Below are 21,862 nucleotides of genomic sequence, written 5' to 3'. Positions count from 1 at the left end.
ACCAGGGGGTTAGGGCCCTGAATCTTTGTTATATCAGAATTGAACATACCACAGGTGGGATGTTTCAGGGATCCTCTTGTTCTAAGCTGTGGATGAGAGGAACTAGGGAAGGGTAAGACACATAGGGAATACGGAGTACAGACGTCTTTAGGAAAGAGGATCATTGGACCCAGAAATCCAAAGATGAAATTTCAGCAGCCTGACCTCCCTTCCATTTTTAGGTATAAGAAGTTTGAGGGCTAGAACTTGTGTTTAGAGTCTTATCAGAATTTCTAATTGTGACACTGAGAGAGTAAAACATGTTTTAAAAAAATAGTCATTACACATTATTGCTAAGACTTAGTGATAGTCCAGTAATCTAAAGCACATTATTTTCCTGTCATGGAAAATGGCTGTGCTTTCAAATATGAAGCCATGCATGGAATAACTCAGCTTTTTGCATTTGGAAACCATGTTTCCAGTTTTGACTTCCACTTTTGACATTGTGCACAATGGCTTCTATAATGTGTAAATATAGAGAGTCCAGTAAAAGGGTGAAGTAGGTTGCAGTCTTGCATAGAGGAGATAAAACTAGATTTAAAAGAGGTAAACAAAAAGCACACAAGCAATGTAAATTATACTGATGCAGTTACTTTTGAAGTGGTAAATGCTGTAGTATTACCACAGTTGCTCTTCCTTGCCTTTGTTCTGTCATTGACTATGAAAAGATTGTTGTTTGATAAACAATGTGCAGCATTGGATGCCAGATGAAAGCGTAGCCAAGAGATTAGATTACATTATCAAGGGACAGAGGGAGGAAGATGCATTGAAAACAGGTCTGTTACAAGTCACCAGGTAATTATCAAGTTTGTAATTATAAAGGAGTAGCCTCTCCTTTCTAATGTCTGTTTTAAATGTTAGTTATGATTAAAAGCAGATCATCTGGGGGGGAAAGGGGAAGAGGAGGAGGGAAAGAGGAGAGGGCTTTGTTTTTTTCTCCATCCAGATTGTTGTAGAAACAAAGAAAAGCTGCAGAAGTGCAAAAAGACTTCTAATAGCGTGTATGTACATGCATGTTTGGAGATCAAAGACAAAGGGATTGTGAGAGCTCTGAACTTTTGATTTCTCGGCAAAGTAGGTGTAAAAATCAATCTGAAAATAATTCTGTGAAGAAAAGTACTTTTTTTTTTTTCCAGTGTAATGAAGTCACAGGTCTAGTTTAGCCTGTGTGAAAAGAGAGAACAATATCAAGTGAAACCAGTTTTCAGAAAATGGTGTGATTTGAAGATCAAAGAGACAGCAATCCTAAAGGCCCACTAGTCTTGTGCTCCCACAAATCCGGTGATCAATAGTGATGCTATGTGTTGGAATATCTCCACTTCTGCTCTCAACACAGGTTTTAAAACTGAGGGAAAGATAAAGTTCAAGTTGGCAGGTAGTTTATTCCATGTTACACCTAATGCTAGTATCTCCGCTGATAGATACTATAATTTTGCCATATGCTATGTTTTTTCTTCTGTGTCACAGTTCATTGTAAACATCAATTACATTTTTGCTAGCTGCTATGACTGTAATTTTAAATATGAATATATATTTTAGAACACAAGCAAAATCTCAGAATATAACCCAGGGAATCCCTAGCATTGTGCCTGCTGCTGTTTCAACCATTCTGTCCATCTTTTCTACATTTCTAATCAGATATTCCTGATACCCTGTTTTAATTTCAGAAGGTCATTCTTTATTTCAGTTGCAGTACTTACAGTAGCAGGCCATCTTCTGTTGATGAGAGCATAAAATGGTGGGGCTAATTTCAGCATTCTTCCTGGTCCTACCTTATGCTTTGTCTTCTCTTTTGTGGCAGTCCTAGATGTTAATAAAAATTTTAACTGCTGTATTCTTGGACCTAAAATTCTGAGGCTCAACATAGCCACTGTGAGATTTAACAGTGCGAAGGGCTGAGCTCTGCTTCTTGTGGATTTAGATAGTATCTGGAAATAATAGAAGGAAAACTCTTTATTCTGGTAATTTTGGGGTTTGTACCCAGACTTGTGATGCAGGGGCGTTTGGGAGGAAAGAAACCTAAGTGAAGTGTGTGCTGAACTGAAAAGCTATCTGATGCAATTCCAGGTTAAAGCTCCTATGGCCTAAGAAGTGAAAAACACGAAGTTGTTGTCAGCTTGCCCTCTCTTGCAGAATTGGCCTAAAACTTAGTGTGATGTCTGAATTATGAGTGAAAAGATCTATCATTTGCTTACTGGTCACAGGGACAGCAGATGCTGACAGCATAGTGCAATGTCTTTACAGGTTTTCAACTTTAAAATTCCTGGATTAAATAAGGAGTAGCCAGTATTGTGTGAGAAATTTCAAGGGAAACCTGCAAAATATCTCAGGCTACTTCCTCAATTAAGTTCAGCTGCAAAAGAAAATAGGCACAGGACTTTGGAAGCCAAAGAGATATATTGATAAATAAGCTGCACTAGATGTTTTTCGATTCCTAGCAAACAATATTGATGAAGAGGACAATGAGGGTGCTGTTTTGATAAGATTCTAACACATGACTGGAAAAGCTTTGAGTAAAACATGGAATTTTGCTTTGTTGACAGTCTAAGAATGGTACTGAAACAGTACTTATGTGCAGTGATAATGTGAGGTGGAAACATTGGAAAATGTGAACTTTGTTATGAATTTTCACATGCTCTTTTTATGTGCCTTGTGGCTCATGTATGAAAAGCCTTCTCACAGTCTGAAGAGCAGGGAGCAAATTAACTTGCTAGTGGCAGGGACTCAGGCTTCAGGTAGCACATTAATTGCTGTGAACTCAGCAGCATTATTGCATGGTCTTACTCTAGGAAGAGTGGAAATAATTGAGTCCTGCATTAGATCTGATTCTCTTTAATTAACAGATTGCAATACAAGGTATTTTTGACATTCACTAATATAAATTGTCCACATAATGTGGACAGCTGCCTGCCCTAATAAAGTAGTACTTAGTAAGGTCCCAGCCTTACTGAAAAGGTTCTCTCCCCCTCCTCCTCACCCTAACATTTTTCTTTCATCTTTTTTTTTTTTTTTTTAGAAGTATATTTTGTAGGAGTTAAGCATTACTATGGTATTTCAGAGCAAATTATTCAAATCTTAAAAAAAAAAAAAAAAAAATCAAACCAAAGCCCAGCCAGAAAAAAGGAGTTGGAAGTAGAGAGATGGAGGTAGAGAAAAGCCCCCCATGGTATAGCATTGTCTTCAGAAATCAAACATGCCCACTAGGTATTTTCCATTGGGAGCTGTTGAATTAGTCCCCTGCATCCTGATCAGAGAGATTGTGAAAGTAGGACTCTTGCAGTGAATAGACTGTTTTTTGTCAATAGCTTTGAAACTGCCTGCCAGTGCTCACATGCTTTTGTGCAGTAATTTGTTGATCTTCCTTCCTATGAAAATAGAATAAAAGGAGTGACAAGCAAAATACACATTTGAGTGAGATTTAACAGTCTGAAGACTGAATTTTTTTGTAAGAGTAATTTGATTTGTTCTCTTATGCAGTGGGGACCTGGAGAGGAAAAGCTGCAGGGGTGTGCTCTTCAGGAGATGGAAAAGCAGCAGGATGCTCTGTCTCTGCAGGGGACAGTCTCCAGTAAAACATGAAAGAGAAATATACTTCACTGAACTAAGTTCCTTGAAATAATTCTGCATGATGCAGCAAAAAGGTGCTTGGCAACACAAGTTAGCTGCGTCTTATGACTATAGCAATGCAATACTGAATGCAATAAAAGTATGGATTGGCAGTCACAAGCCATGGAGTCACCAGGCCATGTGACTTTCCTACTTCTGAGCTAAGAGTTGCTGCTGAGGTGAAGTAACTGGATTACGTGTGCATGGTTCTCCTATGCCAAAGCAAGCAACGTAACTTGAGTGATGAAGGTGGTTTAATTGAAATAATTTTACTTGGGATTAATTGCAGTGGGTTAGGACTGAGGAGGTCAATCACCATGTTTCAGAGGAAGGGGAGGGAACTCTGCTGAGACTCAGTAACTCAAATAGCTTTTCACTGTCTGTACTTTCCCCAGGTAGTTAAGACCTGGACCTGCTGCCAGCATGTGAAGTTTAAGTCTTAAAGCCTGTGAGAAGCGTTTCTGGCCTCTGCACAGGAACATGCCATTGCTCTCATTGTCCCCTTTGGGGTGGGGGGAAATTCTTTAGACAAATATAATTTAAATTCTGAAAAATGTAAAATAGCCAGGCTGAGAAATTAAGCATTTTCTTCAAGTCTCTGCCTTCCTCCTTCAGCCTTGCTAATGAGTTTTAAGATTAATTCTTGGAGACTGCTTCCTACATTGTACAGGATACATTTTAGGATTCAAATATATGGGAAGGTTTGTCTTCATAGTCCCCTGTATTTAGGCTCTCGGGGCTACTAGTTCAATTTATCTATGCTTTTAGTCTACCTCAGTTGTCTTCACCAGTAGTGGAAGTTAAACTGAAATACATACATCTTTAACTGGAACATGTCTGTGTGCACAATGTTAAATTTAGGGTTTGGGTCTAGGACCTGAGCGATTATTTATCACTGGAAGTGCAGATTTTAACGTGGATCAGAATTAGGCCTTGAAATGTGAATTTAGATGAAAGATGGTATCTTCAGGAAGACAAGACTTTGGCTGATCCCTCTTCTTTGGTTGTTGTGTTTAAGTGAAGAATCTCACAGTTGGTGGCAGGGGTGGTATAAAGGAACACCCATTAGTGCTGAGCTGAGCACCAGCACATTTAACCAAACAGCTCTGAGGTGCCACTTAAAGCTTTAGATTTCTCTTGGCCATTGGCCACCATAAGTTGGTGGCAACATTAAGCACTCCCTACCTATCTCTTGAGTTGCCTTGTCCCTGGAGGGATAGGTGTGTTCATGTTTGTTTGGATTTTTATTTTTATTTTTTTAACATTTAAAAGAGAAGGCATCATTTCAGTCAGCTCTTCTTTAACAAAGTATCTTATTTTACAAGCAAGTGCAATGCAGATGTCATTAAAAAAGTTGAAAGTACCTTTTGTTATAAGTATTTTTAACTGTTAATTTCTATTCAGATAGCACTTAATGCCTGGTTTGTTTGTGTTTGTTGTTTTTTTTTTTTTATGTAGGCTTGGCATGGTCAATAAAAAGGCTATATGTGAATAATGAAGTTGTAACAAAAAAAAAAAATCTCTTGTAAAACAGTTCATTTACCACTGTATATTAGTGAAAGGAGAGGAAGTGGCATGGTTGCCACATGAATGTGTTCAGTGGGTGATGACAGAGGAAGTGGTACACTTGGTGGTTGTGAGACCATTGTAGCTTTACAGCTCTTGGTGCCAGCAGTAGAAACAGAACCTGGGAAGTGTAACATGTTTTCCATAGCATGTCATGGGTGATGAGCAGCTGACAGTGAGCTGATATGAAATGATAATGCAAGAGTGGCTGTGGTAATTGTGTTGTCTGTGTCTCAGGAAGAGGTGTGTCTGCCTCTTGCCTGCAGTAAAATTGATGGCATGGTCTGATAGACAAGTGCTACATAAAGACTGAGAGGAATTTATAGGCACCTGAAGGCAATACAAGCTGATGATGAAAGGCGTTCTCAATGTTAGACACTAATTCACAGTGAAGTGAAATCCTCACAAGGGCTTCGTGTCTGCTGTACAGCTTCCCATGATGAAAGCCCACCTAAAGGGCAGTAGGCTGTAATTCAAACACGGTTTAGTGCCATGTTGAAGTTCATGAGAAAAAAAAAAAAAAAAGTAGAATTAATTAGACCTTAGCTTCAAGCTTATTGCAGCTCTTTCGTAAGAATTTCCTCAACTGCTGCACCTTTGACTCGCATTTATTTTGTTACTCATTTTAATATCTGCTTTTTTTCTGCTTGGTTTTCCTAAAGATATATGTTCAATACACTAATACTTCTAAAGTAGCTTAAAAGGTGTATCTGAACTCATTGGCATAGAATTTTACAGTTACCTCTTTTGCACCTAACTAAGCATTTTTTCTGGGGGAATAATGCATGTTTTCTGTTTTGTCCTCTTTCTCCAGAGCCATGTTTATGTAGTTCGTTAGGTTTCTTCGAAATGACACTCAAAAGATTCAGTAAAATTTAAGAGCAATTTCATGTAAAGACTGCTATGAGCTAGTACTTCATTTATTCTTCTTTCAGAAAATACCAGTTTCCAGTGTTAATAATTCCAAATGCAGAATAGAAAAGTGGGGCAGTTTCTGGGAGCACATTAATTACTGTTATGTCCTGTGTTGTATTGTTGTGGTCATCATGATCTGGGTCTGTAAGAAAGGCATAGCTTGTAAAGAGATACATTAAAGAAATGTAAGAACTTTCAGACACATGTTCCCTTGATCTGGAGAGTGGTATGTTTGCCAGGAACCTTTTTTATTTTTTCCCTTTGTCAGCTGATTCATAAAAGATAGTGCTTTTCTTGTATTCTGTTGAAGAGAGAGTTACAAATTGCATTTTGCATGACTGTAGCTATCCTAGCTCTAGATAGTGAAGACTGACATCTGTCTTTTCAGAACTGTCATATCGGTTGTTTGTTTACTGGTGAAAGGACATACTCTTATTTCTCAAGACAGTAACTGCTGAATGTCAATGTGTACTATAGTTCTGAGACTGCATTTTTGTGCATGTATAAATGTAATTACATCATGTAATTATTGTTGTGCTCACTTTCCCTCCAGATACTAAGAATGTATTCGTTTGCCTTCTTATGTTCCGTATCAGTAGCTTTGCTTCCAAATCAAAAAGCATTGAATGGACAGAATTATTTGAGAAACGTTAGAGGTGCCAAGCATTATGGTGATGATACAAAGCTCATAAATTTTTGGGTTTTTTTTTAATTTGAAAACTTACTTCTTTCACAGTCTGTCCTTACACTTTGTCTTCTTACAAGTTTGAAAAAAAATCGGACAAAGTCATTATGAGCTGAAAAAGGAGGCCAAGTTGTATTTTAATGCCTAAAGTTATCTGAGATTCCCCTCAAATATGCGAACTAGTTCTCCATTTCCAAGGTCAAAACCAGCTAGATCCTAGTGTCTCTGGAATCTTTTTTTTTTTTTTTTTCTTTTTGAGCCATCTTGCTGTTCTCTTGCTGGCATCTTCTGTTCGCTCTTTCAGTTCATTCACTTGAGTTAGTCTTTACCAAACTCCTTGTGTGGGTGCCTCCCTCCTCTCCCCCCCCAGTTTTTCTCAATTGTTTTTCTCTGAACCGCAACCTTGCCCTTTTCTACCACTAATGATGCTTTTTCTTCTGATTTGCTCCTTTTGTGAATACTGACCTATTCAACAGCTGCATTTCTCCTTGCTCCCAGCTTGACCTTTCTTCATTCTGTTGACTTCATGCTTTCAAATTTTTGCCTGCTCTTCTTCCCTCTCTTCTCTTGTCTTTTCCCTGGCACTGTATTTCTCTTATCTTAGTGTGCTGTACCCTTCCTGTTCATGTTAGCTGTGTCTTGTTTTGTCACTTCAGATGAAATCAAGCTCATTCATAAGGAAATTTACAATTGCATTGTATTTTCTTTTCAATATTTTGCTTTGTATATGTTTCTTTGATTCTGTCCCTTTTCCAGTAATCATTTACTATCTGAGGTTTTACAAGTTAGTTGTTGAGTTAGTGAGTCAAATTGTTATTCTCAAAAAGTGAAAAACAAAGTTGGAAAAAAAGTATCTTGATAATAATTCGTGGCAACAGAATCAGCTTTTTCACATCAAAAGTTTTTCCTCCCAGAGCTAAAACAAGCAGTTCCACGAAGCTGCAAAAAGTAACAAAACCTCTGATTGGTTTGGTTTGTCTCCTTTTTGACTGAATTCTGCTGAATTTTAGGAAACCTGTAGCTGAACTTATGGTGTCTTAAGCACCACAGAACCCACTGCAGGAAAGAAACATTATGCCTGATCAGAAGGGAAAATAACTTGACTGGAGTTAGTGCCAGACTAGACACCAGGTTATTTAACATGCTAGAGAAGTAGTGACTCTGGGGGAAATTCAGAAGTATCTAGTTAGAGGATGAACTCTGGTCACCTACTTGCTCTTTGGTACTGGTATAGCCCTTGCTGTAGGAGGTCTCGGACAGATGGTGAAGGGTGGGAAGGTACTCTGAACTTTCCCTTGCAGTGATTTTTCTATGTTGCCTTCTTTCCACTCTCCTCTGGTCATGGCATGTGCAGAAACATCATGGCTTTGATCTTGTGATGCACATGGGTAATGAGAGTGGGGATAGGTAGGGATAATATTGACTCAGTTACCCTTGGACGTGATATGACAACATAGAACTAATTTCTTTGTGAAACCAGACCAAAATAGGCAGTGGCCTCACAATTTTGCAAAATACAATTCAGGAAGCTGAAGACTGATGTATGTTGGGGGTTTCCTGCTTGTTGTGTTCTGTTTAGTTGGGTTTGTTGTGGTTTGGTTTTGTTTGTTTGTTTTGTTCTGTTTTGTCTTGGTTGTTTGAGTATTTTTTTTAAGTATTATGTTCCAAATTTTAAGGCTTTGGGTATTTTTTCTTGATTTTATTTTCCTCTGATTTATTTTACCCACTCCAAAAGGTTTCTTTAGTTGCATTTCGTTCTTTACTGACTGTTCCTCCCCACCTCTACACCTCCTTCCTAGATTTCACTTTCCTGGTATTTCTTGTTTTGAACTGGCAGTTGCTGTGTTATATATAAAATCTTTCTGGTTTGGAGGTTTTTTTGTCAAACTGTTTTAGTGAGTTTTGCTTCTTATCCTCCAATTTCTACTATTCAGGACTTCTTCCTTGCTTCTCCCTGTTGCTTGTTAACACAAAGTCATCGTGTTTTAAATTACATTACCAGTGTATTTTGATTGTTCAGATCCTTTTCTGAAATGGATGAGTGGTTTCTTTGGTAACAAAAACAGTGATGCCACCCTGCTTCTCCTTCCCCCTCCCTGCAATACCCAGTGAATTAAAGTTACAACAAAGGGAGAAATAGAAAAGAACTTCATATGGCAGAAGTGGGTAGGAGCATTACTTTCGTTGCCATAGAAATGAAGTTGCCTGTTTTTGTCATGTGAGTATCAAGAGATTTAAGTATTGACATCTATTGAAGTATATTATGGGTTTCCTGCAAGTTGGCCACAGAGTTGCAGGGGTATTCTGAGCTATCTGTTTTTTTGTCTGCTCTCTTAACCTTCCTGATTGACCCGTTTGCAAAAACAAAAGCATCCAGTCTCTGCCTTCCAGTCGGCCACAGCCCCGAGGGTAAAGTTCGCTGTTTAATTCCACAAGTGCTTATGGACAATGCCGATTATAAAGGTACACAGAAGACTGGTGTATTTGTTCTGGAAGTGTTAATAAAACTACTGTATTTGTTAAGAGTGGAAAATACAGCTACCCCAGTGTGGAAAGCAAGCACACTGACTTGGACTGGGTGGAGAAAGATGCTGTGAGAAAAAGAAAAAAGGAAAATTAGTAAAAGAACATGATTAGTTACATTGATTCCTTCCTGGTCTAAAGGATATACGTACTTGGTGAAGAATAAAATAACTGTTTTAATTTTACATTATCACTTTGAAATGACAGCTAAGACCATGCATCAAAACCAATCACAGAATGAAAATGACTTTGCATGATACCTTGCAAAGCATCCCATTTCTTAATTACTGCACTAGTTCTTATTTGCAGAATTTCTCGTACTTCAGATATTCAGCTAATTAGGGACCTGGTAGGAATAAATTAGGAATGTGTTTTATGGTAGAGATGATGGCTATTTATTTGTTAGGCAAACTTCTGAGATACATTTTTCTGTCAATTTGTTTTTTTGGGCCTATTTGCAGATGTACCTGAGGGCATGTCTTTTCACAATGTGATTTTTCTTTCCTACGTGGTAATATTACTTATGTAAATATGTAACCGTATTTCATGTCTTTGTACTTTTGAATCTCATTATTTTTGCCAACAGAGGGAACCTTAGGAAACAATTCTGGATATGATGAAAATGTAATAATAGTAGAGTCAGCACTGTTTTTTCTAATCTAATCTACTCAGTAAATAATGTGAATGGAAGGAGCGTTTTCACTTTGTGAATACTTTTATTTTGTTTTTACTTCTGTGCTTACAAATCGGTTATTAAATGTAACTTTTTAAATTTAAAGCCCTTTTATTTTTCTCCTTGAATGTGTACAGCATTTGCTGTACTTAATTAAACAACAGCAAATTGGATCTCTGCTGTCTGCTACAGCTACTTGCGGAAATAAAAAAGGTAAAACTCAGGCTGAATGGTTGAAGAGAGCATTAGAGTAGCCGGAGCATGTTACTTGTTCGTTAGCATGAGCCTGATGAATAATAGTTTTCCTGTAAACTTTCTGCCAAAGCTATGCAAATAAGGTTCTTGGCTGCTTTGAAATTACAGGTAGCTTGAAACTGTGTGAAAGCTTCTCATGGAAATAGCTGATGTTTAGGCACTTTTAAATTCCATTGGCAGTTGAGGAAATAACCTGTTATTTTAAGCCACGGAACATTTTTCTCCCTTGCTTAATTTGTACCCATTGAATCAAATAAGGCTTCCCCCCTGTGAAATGTTACTTTTTACAGTTGCTAAAGAAACGCTTTTGTACCTTGTATTTATTGTAGCTATTGATGGGCAGCAATGGGGACTAAGCACTCTTTGAGTCTAATTGCAAGTGATTGGTTTCTAATTTTTCCTTACATGTCATTGTTTAAATTCTTCTCTTTTGACATACTTTCTCCTAAAGTGCTGCCTATTTACAATTCAGTACTTCTATTAGCTTAAGTCTCAGCTAAACAAATCCTGCTCTGTGTTGGTAAATGTCTTAATTCTTGACAGGTGTTGCAGGAGGAATCTGATGGATATGACACACCTTTAGAGCTGCAACGATGAGAAATAATCTATACCTTGTCATCTTATTATGGTAGAATCAGACCTCTCTTTTAGTGGAATGAAACAGTAGCTGTTTCCCACTAGAACTAACAGATACATACATTTTTGGTTGGTTGGTTGGCTGTTTTGAGGAAAAAAAAAAAGAAGAAGGCAAGTCTCTCCCATAACCTGAATCTGTAAAATAAATTGTATTTGTTAAAAAAACTTATTTTAAGTGTTTGGATCCATAAGCATGAGATAAATATCAGTATTTGTCAGACTTGGAAGGCTAATTTCTAAGTCTTTGTTTTATGCACCCAGATGTTTTGGATTTACTGGGTCTACAGTGAAAGTTATGGGTGAATTTGGCCCAGAAACTACATGACTTAACCATAGAAAGCTGTGTTATCTTGTGAGAAAGACAATTTTCATTATAGATGTAATAGTCCCTAAACTATTCAGCAGTTCCCAAACTAGCAGTCAGGAAAATTGCTGGCATTAGCTTCACTCTTCATTTCCAGTTAATAGGAGAGGAACAAATGAGCAGTGGAGATAAAGGCTTTATCCTTGAAGGAACTTCTTTGATCCTGTTTTAGCTATCCCAGTAAAACTCCTCACAAAGACACTCATATGCCAGGATGAAGATTCCCTTTTTTCTGCTTTTGCTGTGTACAAAATAAATCAGAAGAGAGCAAGAAGCATTAATCCTGGAGTACAAGTGTCCCAGCAGGATTAGTGTAGCCATTAATGGCTTTGTAGACAAGCCTGAGAGGAGAGAGAGTTCAAGCAGTCTGTATTCTCTTAATTTTCTTTTAAAAGTTCAAAACACTCATTATCATGCCTGAAGTAAAGTTCAGAGTTGAGGTATACTTCATTGTGATAATTTTCCCATACCTGCCATCGTCCCTGTGGGCATTGCAAAAAGGTTCATGCATATCAAGGAAGGGTGAGGTGCTGTCTACTGAGATGCTACCCTTTACTATGGAGTACTGTGAGAAGCTGCTTGTATCTCCAAAAGCACCTGTATAGGAGAGGGGCAGGACCTACCAGACTTGGTGAAATGCTCGGACATGTCACACCCAAAATTTGCAGCAGGCAGTTCACAGGCTTCGGTGGTAGGGAGTGTTTGCTGTGATGTGCAGTAAGACAATATATCAGACTCACTTCCAGAGTTTGGGGTTATTTAGCATGGACAAGTTTTGCCAGTTTTCTTTTTTCTGTGAGGACGTGTTCTTAAGGGTAGAAATCACAGTGGCCTGAATAATAAGGAAGCTGCTGACAGCTTTACTATTCTTTTAAATTGTTATTCTCTGCTAGCAGTGTTACTTTTCCGAAAGTATTTCTGTGGGTAGGGGTTTCTGACAATCATACCCTGAGTGTTTAAAAGGTGCTGTGTTTTGTTCTTTTTTTTTTTTTTCTTTTTCAAACTTATGCTGATGTAGAACTTGATTTTCACTTTTTTTTGGAGCATATGCTACCCGGAAATAGTTCCCAAACTCCTTTGTACTTGACATTCTGATTTATGCACAGCTGTAGTTCCCCACAGATATTGGATCTTCAATAGTAACGGCTTAAATTTGACAGTATTTTTCCAAACTGTTGTACAGGCAAAACAATATTCTTGCTTTATAAAGAAACGACAGAATAAGTCATAATTGTCAATCATGGGAGCATTCCTAAAACTTTCGTGACAAATTCAGTTATATTGAGGGTATGAATTTTTTTCAAGATTTTCATGTTTTAAGAAAGAAGTCTTTTGAAACCAATTATGTTTGTAATACATACCATGTGTGGAGCACTATCCTTTATTCTTAATTGTACTCTGCAGGTTGCTGGTTGCATGTGCCTTTTGAGTATTCCCTTTGGCATGCACAAGCATAAACAAAGCTGCAGACACTGTGTTTTCTTCTACCAGTATCATGATGTGTTTATGAATTAAGTAAGAAGCCTTGGGTTTACATGGGTTTCCGCATCATTGGAAAGGAAATTTATTCCTTTAATAAGGCTAGTGATTAAGAATTGAATTGAAGATAAAATGTGGTTTGATACAAGAATTTCTTAATAAAAAAATTAATGGTCTTTTCAGTTGAAGGTTTTGAAGGAACAGTTTAATTGCTTATGAGCTGTTTGCTTTCTTTTGACAGTACTGAACTGTTGGGAGTGATTGTTTTCTTAGATTATAACCCCTAAGGAACACTGTGCCTTTGGTTTTTGGTAGCTGAGAAACGAATGAACTAAAACCGAAAACAACTCCAGAAGTGTGAATGTGTGATTTAGGAAAGCTCATATGAAGATCCTGTGGTTTAGAAAAGATCAATCTGTGGGGAGGAGAAACCACCAATTTTTCTAGAGTGCCACAAAAAGATCCTCAGCAGGAGGGGATATACTGCGGCTGTATCCTACTGCTGAGTGAATCTCTTTAGCTAAGTTAGGTATGCAGCCACATGGAAGTTTACACAGGGAAGACAAGCCTAGCTCCGGATGCATGCTAGAAATGATCAGTTATTGGCTAATGTACCTTATTTTTGTCTCACTCCTGTGTACCATGCTATTCCTTTGCCACATTGTGCTTTTTCATATTCTGAAGGGAATCTTATCTCACTGCAGGGCACTTTATCTCCCATTGCATGGGCGCTTACCCCTTCCCTTTCCTCTGGGGACACACACCTTTTTCTTTTCCTCTTCCCTGCTTCTCCCTCCTTTAAGAGAGTGACAGTTCAGAGCCAGCTGCTTTTATCGGAACTTCACGTGGTATCTGGCAGTAGAGGGGGATAGATAGCATTTGAGGTTGTGTGCAGGGAGGAGGAAGGGCTCTCTTGAGACTTTGGTATGTGTTCCGTTGGCTTGATCACAGGCTCTGAAGGCAAGGATGGCAGGAGGAAGCTCCTTTGTGTGAGCTAGAGGCCACCTTGTGGGGCAGGGAGAGGAAGCCATGGGACTTCTGAGGCATCTGGGACCAGTTGTAGTTGCAGAGGAAGTTGCTGGCTGGAGGTGAGGCTTCTGAAGATCTGGACCAGATCAGACTGTGTGTCTGGCACTCGGCTGTACTGCTTGAGGAAGTCTTTCAGCCTCAGAGTGAAATTAAATGCAGGTCAGAGTTTGTGGGGTCAGAAGATAAAAATTGCAAAATTACCTTGTCATTCTAGGCCAAGAGTTTTTCCTTCTTTCACTAAACAGAGCAAAAGGCATTTCTGATTACCAGTGATGCTAATAACCTAGAAGTGTATAGCGATCTGAATCCTTTTGTGCTTGGCCTTGCACTGGCTGCCCAGGCTTTCATGAACTTTCCTGGCATTGAGGCTAATGCATGAAAGCATATTGTGTTTTTTTTGTGCAAGTAACCTATGACTTACCTTAAAAGAAAAAAAAAACAACACTGAAAACCTTAGTACCTGAATGTTTTGACTCAGTTTTTAAATTCTTATATGCAATAAAAAGTACTCATCATATGCAGCGTGAACATAAACATGTATTTTCCAGAGCCCATTGTCTCACAACCAAATCCATCCTGGAAAGGAGAGAGGGATGTTCCCCTTAATACCATTCTCACTCTCCTTCCTTACTGTGATTGTGTAGCCTAATATCCCTGCCAGTGGCTTCTCTTTGTCATCTCATGCTCCTGTCCTCTCTTTGCCCAGGAGCTACCTGTGTGCAGGGACATGAGCATTTGCCCTTATTGGAGTTTCAGTCCTTTTTTTAGTCTCTTTTCCCCACCCCCTTGCAAAATTGACTTGCTGCTGGTCTGTAAAACTCAACCTGATTCTGTTTGTCTCTTGAATAGTTCAATCTGCTGTCTTCATAGATCTGAATAATTTAGCTTTCTAAATCATTTGGCTGACACATCCTCTTCAGGTTTTTTGTTAGTGGTCTGAATTATAAATAATACTAGTATAGTGTGTTTGAATTCAGAATAGAGCATATTATTTTCTTAGAGACACTCTCACCCTTGCCATTCTGTCTTCTTGTGTACAACAGTGTGTTTTTCTTCACCATTAGGAGTCAAATGTTTTGGTTCCATTTGGATGAAACCCGTAGAACTTCCCTTTCTCAAAGGATCTCAAGACTTTCCTTTCTCAAAGGACTCTCAAGACTTTATGTTGCTTAGCCACATACTTTGACTCACCCTTTTGAATTTACCATTTGTTACCTGTCCATGTTTATCTGTGAAATAACATACTTGACGAGACTGCAACTTAGTGTCAGTTTGCCATTTATTCTTAAATTTTCTTGGAACATTTAGTTTAGGAAGTGGACTAATTAGTGCATAAAAGTTTGTCCTGGGTTCAGCAGTAGCAGTCATTTTTTCTCCTTGGTAGCTGATGCAGCGCTGTGTTTTGACTTTCAGCTTGAGAACAGAGCTGATAACACTGATGTTTTAGTCTGACCAAGGGCTTTGTGAGCCTCATGCTCTGCCAGGGAGGAGGGGAAGCCATAAGGAAGCAGAGACAGGACACCTGACCCAAACTGACCAAAGAGGTATTAGATACCACAACATGTCATGCCCAGGATGTAACGGAGACTTATCCAGAAGGGCTGTGGGACTGCAGGGTTGGAGGAGGTATTGGTCAGTGCCTGGTCGGGCTGGGGGTGCGAGTTATCGGTCTGCTGGTGATGAGCTGTTGTATTCTCTTCCCTTGTTATTTCCGTTATCATTGTTATTGGTGGTAGCAGTAGTGATTTGTGTTATACCTAACTTACTAAACTGTTCTTATCCCAACCCGTGGGAGTTGTATTCTTCTCGATTCTCCTCTCCGTCCCTCTGGGAGTAGGGGAAGGGCAAGAAGGGGGGGAGTGAGTGAACAAGCTGTCTGGCTGGGTTTAAACCACAACAACATTGTTTGGCAGAACAACTCCAGTTAGCACTGTTTGGCCTGGCTTCAGTGATAAACAAAGTTAGATGCATGTCAGTGTTTGTCCAACAGTTTATAAAGTCTATTTTGTGGTCCTAGGGCCCAGCATACACCAGATACATTACATAGTCATTGCAGTCAAGGCCATGAGAAAAGCCGTACTGTGTCACGTTTAATAGGCTGCGCATGATACATTGGCGAGCATGTGTACATTGGAAGACTTCCATTAATCTTAATCATTCTGAAATACTAACTGAATATTTCCAAATTATGTCTATCTGCTACCATATAAAAAAAAAAAAGGTTTAGTTTTCCAATGTGTATTTTAGTGTCATCGTGTTTTCCTCATTTTGCTAAGACTAAGCTCAATTCTTATCAGCACAAGTGTAGGCAAGCTTCTTGCTCCAGGAAAATCGTATCCTCATTTTGTCATGACAAAATTAATATAGATAAATAGGTGCGATAAGGTTGGGCTATTCTTATAGTAATACTGCAAATAGCCAAGTCTAGTAAGTGTACTTTTAAGGAAGGGGCATGTATTCAGCTATAGTGGGTTTATCTATAAGAAACTGAAGACTAGAAGGTTGCTGAAGTGTAAAATAACCATTCCTCCTCCTTTCCTGATCTGTTTCACACCCACACACCCCCCATTTCTCCTATTAATTCCTTAAGCCTGTAAAGATGCAGGGGAGTTGGGGAGATTAGGTAACTTCATGTATCAGGCCTTTGTGTTGTGACTTAATTTTTGAGACAGGCAAACTGCAGCTGTGGTTGAATCCACTATCTTTAGATTATACTGGATATTAGATGACTAAAGTAAACATAAAATAGTCTATGTGTACTAAAAATACTTAAACTAATGGAATTAATCTTACCTCTGTGTGAGAGAAGGAAGCAGGGAAGCAGCTCTTTTGCTGGATCAACCATATTTGTTTTTCAGGAGTTACTATAACTAGGAGAACCAAACAGAGCAGGTCCATTCTTTGCTGTTTAGTGGTTAAAAAAGCCCCTTTATTCCTGACAGCAGTACAGAGACCACAGAAGCAGCCCAGATGTACACAGCTCTGTTCAACCTTAAAAATTAGACTTTTCCACTGGAAATGTTTTCAACCAATTGAAAGGTGTTTGTAAAAAATCTAGTTCTGTTCTTATCAATCAGTTAACTGAAAAATAACATGCAAATAAAGTAAAAATATCTCCATCACCTTCCTCCTTTGGACAGTGAGACAGACCTGAAATTTAGAGGCAGCCATGCAAGTGTTTCTGTTCTTCAAGGTGGGACCCTATATTGCACGTGTATTACTTGTCATTAAACAGTGCAGGATGCACAGCTGCCCATTTACTCAGCCCTGGGCGTTAAGTAAGAGAGTAAAATTGTTCACTCACCAGGAGAGAGGAGAAGCAAACCTAATGTTTAACTATTTATTGCACTTTACTGTCACCCCTGCTCCGCTGTGCCAGATTCCTTGTCTATGAAATTGGTTCTTCATGACTAGACATTCTTGATACTCCAGCTGCAGAATGATCAAGGATCATGTGTTCCTCAAACTAAATGTATTGCAACATCTTTATAGCAGTTGGAGAAAAATCCTTCTTCCAAAAATAAACACCAGAATCTACCATTGAAACCAAGCTGTTGCTGAAGAGGATGGGATGTGATTGTTGGCCCATAGAACATGGTTTAATTTACTTACTAGATCTGACTAAACATGTTCATATTATCTAGCATTAGTTCTCCCATTTCTGAACATTTTACTATCATTTTAATATTTTCTGAGTTACTGCTCTGTCTTCTTATTCCCCAGTGTTCTCTCATTGTCTCTCTAAATCCCTTTCTCCTCTGCTCATTGCTCCCCTCACAAGCTACTAATAATAGCTGCATGACAACAAGCCAGATTACTCAGACACTTGAGGAATTATCAGGTGAGTGGTGCTCAGGTCCCACAGAAAATAATGAAGATACTTCAGGGGAGTAGCCATGTACCATTTAAAATTCTTTATTTGGTTTATAGTAGTGAGTTCATGAGTTTAGCAACAGCACATCTAAAATTAAGAAGTCTTTCAATAAACCATGTTAAAAGATGTGCAGAAATTGATTCCATTTTAGATGTCCAAGTTTCCTAAGTATTTGCATTTCAAATTTAGTTTCCACTTGCTGAGACCTGAATGATACACCTAAATGGTGTATCATTAATTTCCAATTTGGTCAAAGTTTTAGTTTGTTTGTTAAGCTACAAGGGACCGTTCATGGGAAATACCACAAAGATCAGGTTAAAAATGAGCTGTCATAATAAAGTTCCCATAGAAGATGGGAAATGATTGATGTCAATTTAATAAAACTTAATAAAATTGGTACCATAGTAGGAAGTAAATTAGTAGCTGCTTGACTTTTCTAAAGGTTTACTTGCTTTCTCTCATGCCATGAAAACATTATTGGCATTTGAAAACTAAATACGCCCCGATTTAATTCCAGCACATACCAATTTGGTGCTGTGTACTCCTCCTGCACATTTTAAAAAGATTGCAGGTGTTCTTTCTTGTGGAAGAGCACTTGCAGTCTTAACTGTTAGGAAGCTGCTGTGTGACTGTGTTCTGGAATATAACTTTAGGAAAAAAAAAATATCTTGAGTAGCAGAAAAGAGAGAGACCGCTAGTGGAAAGCATGTGAGTGAATGTAGGGTGATATCTCAAGATACAGATGGTGCTCTCCTCTAAAATATCTGAAGAGGTTGCAGTCATTAATGGTGTTTATACACCTAAGAAACAGGTGAAATGGTTAGCAGCTGTGGTAGCACAAGTTAAATGCCTATGCAAAACTGTATGGGAAACTAAAAATGAGCTAGGATTAGATCCAAGTTGCTTTAAGTCCAGTAACCCAATTTGCTTGACTACTCTTTTATGCTCTTTCCCCTCCCTGTTGATTTTTTTTTTTTTTTAAGTCAGCTATACAGCAGGGTTCTAGGGAATTGAGCAGCAACTCATTTCCTCTGCGATCATCAGGAAATACACTGAGCAATTAAGGATGGTTGGATGGGAAAAGGTCTTTCATTTCACTGTCATACAAAGTTTCCCAGGCCTTCCTGGCTTTTCAGCAGCCTACTAGGTGGTCTGACTTGGAGCTGAGTCCCCCGTATTCCAATGTCCATGGGAGCAGTAAATTTGAGGAAACAGGACAGAAAGCTTGAAGGATATAATTTTATTTTTTTTATATGTTTCACTGTTTAACAGCTCTTTTCAAATCTGTTTCTGTTTCCTATCTATTTATTATATAGATAAGAACAGAGTTCAAGAACTTCCAGCAACAGCGTATAGGTAGACACAGAGTAGTTCCTAAGGAATACCTAGTAATCCTTGGATTCTCAGTGTGTGTAAGGATTAATAAGTATGCTGGATGTTTTAAGAGAAACAAAGGGAAAGTGACCATCCACTTATGCTGTATTGCTGAGATGCTTAATGGCTATTTTTTCCTTCAAACGTGGACCTAAAAATGTAGCATTTCCCCAGCAATGCAAGCTGTGTTTGACAGCAAGTTGCAGCTTGTTGAAATGCAGTATGTCCACAATTTTAAAATAAGAATATTAGTATTTCATGTGGAAACATGACTTTGGCTTGAAACTGATACAAGTGATGTACAGGATGAAACAACTGACAATTCCAGCAAGTCCTAACAGACTGCTACTCTCTTTAAATAATGCACACTAAGTAAATATTATTGTTTATTGAAAACCCTTTCACTGTTAGACTCCATTTTTGCCATTTACTTGTGCAGGATCTGAATAACAACACCAGTGCTATTTGCTAGGAGACAAAAAAGAAAATCTCAGTATTACATTCCTGAAAAAAAATAGGATTTTTTTTTTTTTTTAGTGCGGAGTTATCCAAGCTGAAAGAACTGAACTACACATAGTCAAAACTAATAAGTAATTTGACCTGAACTTCTGGTCCCTTATCTCCATTGTTAAGAACTTGCTGCTTTCTTTTAGAAGAGATCTCACAGACATAACAGACGCTACTGAGCATTTTGGATAATTTTTATATTGATCTTTTTTTTTTCATTTCTTGATAGTGCTATTGATTTATTTGAGCAGTTTGACTGATTGGTTTTTATGTGTGTGTGCACATGCATGTGTGGATTATCTTGCTTTTACTCTCCTTTCCTTCTTGTTTCCATCTCTTATTTTAATCTTAGTGCCATAGCAGTGTTTTCACTACAGTTTTGAACTCAGTTTAAAGTTCATAGCCAAATACTACTATTCTGAATGTTAATTCTTTTCTGAACAGGAGCAAAGTTTCTGTGTCCTTCAACTCCATGGCTCTTAACTGTGCTGCGATCTGTAAAAATCACTGCAGGATTAAGGAACAAAAAGTGCTAATCTTGGTTTTGCCCCTTCCTGGCTCTGTAGTTTAGGCTAGTCAATGTATCATCTGCCTGTAAAAGGAAAAATCTGATCTGAGTGTCTCAGGAAAATGGTGTGAGGATTAATTAACTGCCTACACAAATTGTTGTATAAGGTGCTAGGAATGTTTCAGCAAGATTTTCTGATAGTGAAAACTGACACAGTTCATCTGAGTAAAGCACAAGCTCAAACATAAGTGGAAGATATGTAGATACATTTTACATTGCAGTCTGACACCATTTGTTTTGAGCTGTTTGCTGCATCATCATAAAAATTTGCGTTTTGTTATGAGAAATATGTAATTGTTTGAAATTGATCTGAAAATCTTTTAGCTCTGTAAAATGCACAGGACAATTTCATTAATATTTCACCATCAAAATAGATACCAGGTTTCAAAGTTTGCCTGCACCTATTTTGGCATCCAACGAGGATTTTCTTTTTAAGTAACAGCCTGTTATTTAAAATTGTAAAAAACTTGTATTCATTTGAAAATATCCATCTCGGCATTGAGATCAGTGTCTAATCTATCAGGAAAATGATTCATCAGCCTTCACAAACAACAGGGATTTGCAAATGTAGTTCCCAAGAGGTCTCCACTGCCTGGGACATCCTGATACTCTGCTACAAAAGCTCTGACGCAGTCAAGTAGAAAACCTGGCCTAGAAAAATGTTTGTATGTTTTAATTTGCCACATCAATTTTCAGTACATACTCTAGTTTGCAATAATATTATTTGTTAGTTGGAGCCAAGAGCAGAAAACAGGAATGCTGTGGAATCCTCTGGAGGTATTCTGGAAGTTTGGTAGCATTAGACACAGAGAAAACTGTACTTTTACGATAGTGTTAATGTCATTGAAATACCTGATTTTTGTATAATCTTGTATTTTAGAGAGCAAAAGAGAGAGAGGGTTCTATATGCATGTGCACATACTAAATATCAGTCTGGTTTATTCTTTCAGCATTAATGTATGTGGAACTGGAACTTCTGTAAAAAGCATTAGTCTGGGTAAATATTCTTGCCAATACAACATTTGTGTGATTGATGAATGATATCTTGGTCATGCAAGCCCTTGAGGAACAGAGTACAAATAGCAGAATGATGTTTTAAATTCTTACCCTTTCAGATTTTACAGGTAAATTGTTGAATAGAGTGGAATTTAAAAAATGTGTTCTTTTGACCAGAGTGGCAAAGGGTGCTACATTTCCTTCTCATGAGTTCCTGTTTGGGACAGACAAAGCAGATGTTTGGCTTGGAAGTAGGCTTTATTTGGCGTGGTGGCAGGAAGCACTGAGAGATTTGCTGATTTGCTGTTGACATTTAATCCCTGATGTTTCTATAGACTCAAGACCAATAATTTTTTGCTTAATTTCTCTTTATTTCTTGTCTTTGCTTTTTTCTCTTTTTTTGGTTGTTGCTTGCTTTAATCTGTGTAAAATGAACTGAAGTCATAATAATTAATTGGCAAGGGAGCTGGAAATACTGTATTCTGTTTCTTATACTCTTGACAGTTTTACTCATAAATCCCAGTCCCCTGATTCATCTGATCAGAGTGAGATTTTTTTATGCAGGTGTTTAAAACATGAAATTGGATGTCTCCCCAAAGCTGTATGTCTGATCTCCATCACTGCAGCAATCCAGGTAAAGGCCCTGTCCTCCAAATCATTCTGGCTTAGGAAAGTTTCTTCCTGCATCTGGTCCATGCTTTGTAGTAGTAATCTGTTAAAAAAAATAAGGGAGGGGGGGGAGAGGGGATGAAGGGAACCCAGCTGCGAAGATA

General features: G+C 38.2%; 1 protein-coding gene across 9 annotated transcripts in view; it reads left to right on the top strand.

Annotated features, from left to right (window-relative positions):
- The window catches only part of AFG2A (AFG2 AAA ATPase homolog A), a 229,774-nt gene that overhangs the window by 90,566 nt on the left and 117,346 nt on the right, over nt 1–21,862 (top strand). The window lies entirely within an intron of this gene.

The sequence above is a fragment of the Neopsephotus bourkii genome, unplaced genomic scaffold (genome assembly GCF_033783945.1).
Source record: "Neopsephotus bourkii isolate Nb327-2 ecotype Australia unplaced genomic scaffold, CSIRO-AGI_Nbou_v1 NB_690, whole genome shotgun sequence".
NCBI classification, from domain to species: domain Eukaryota; kingdom Metazoa; phylum Chordata; class Aves; order Psittaciformes; family Psittacidae; genus Neopsephotus; species Neopsephotus bourkii.
The sequence above is the reverse complement of the archived record's forward strand: the minus strand, read 5'-3'. Positions and strand labels throughout refer to the sequence as shown.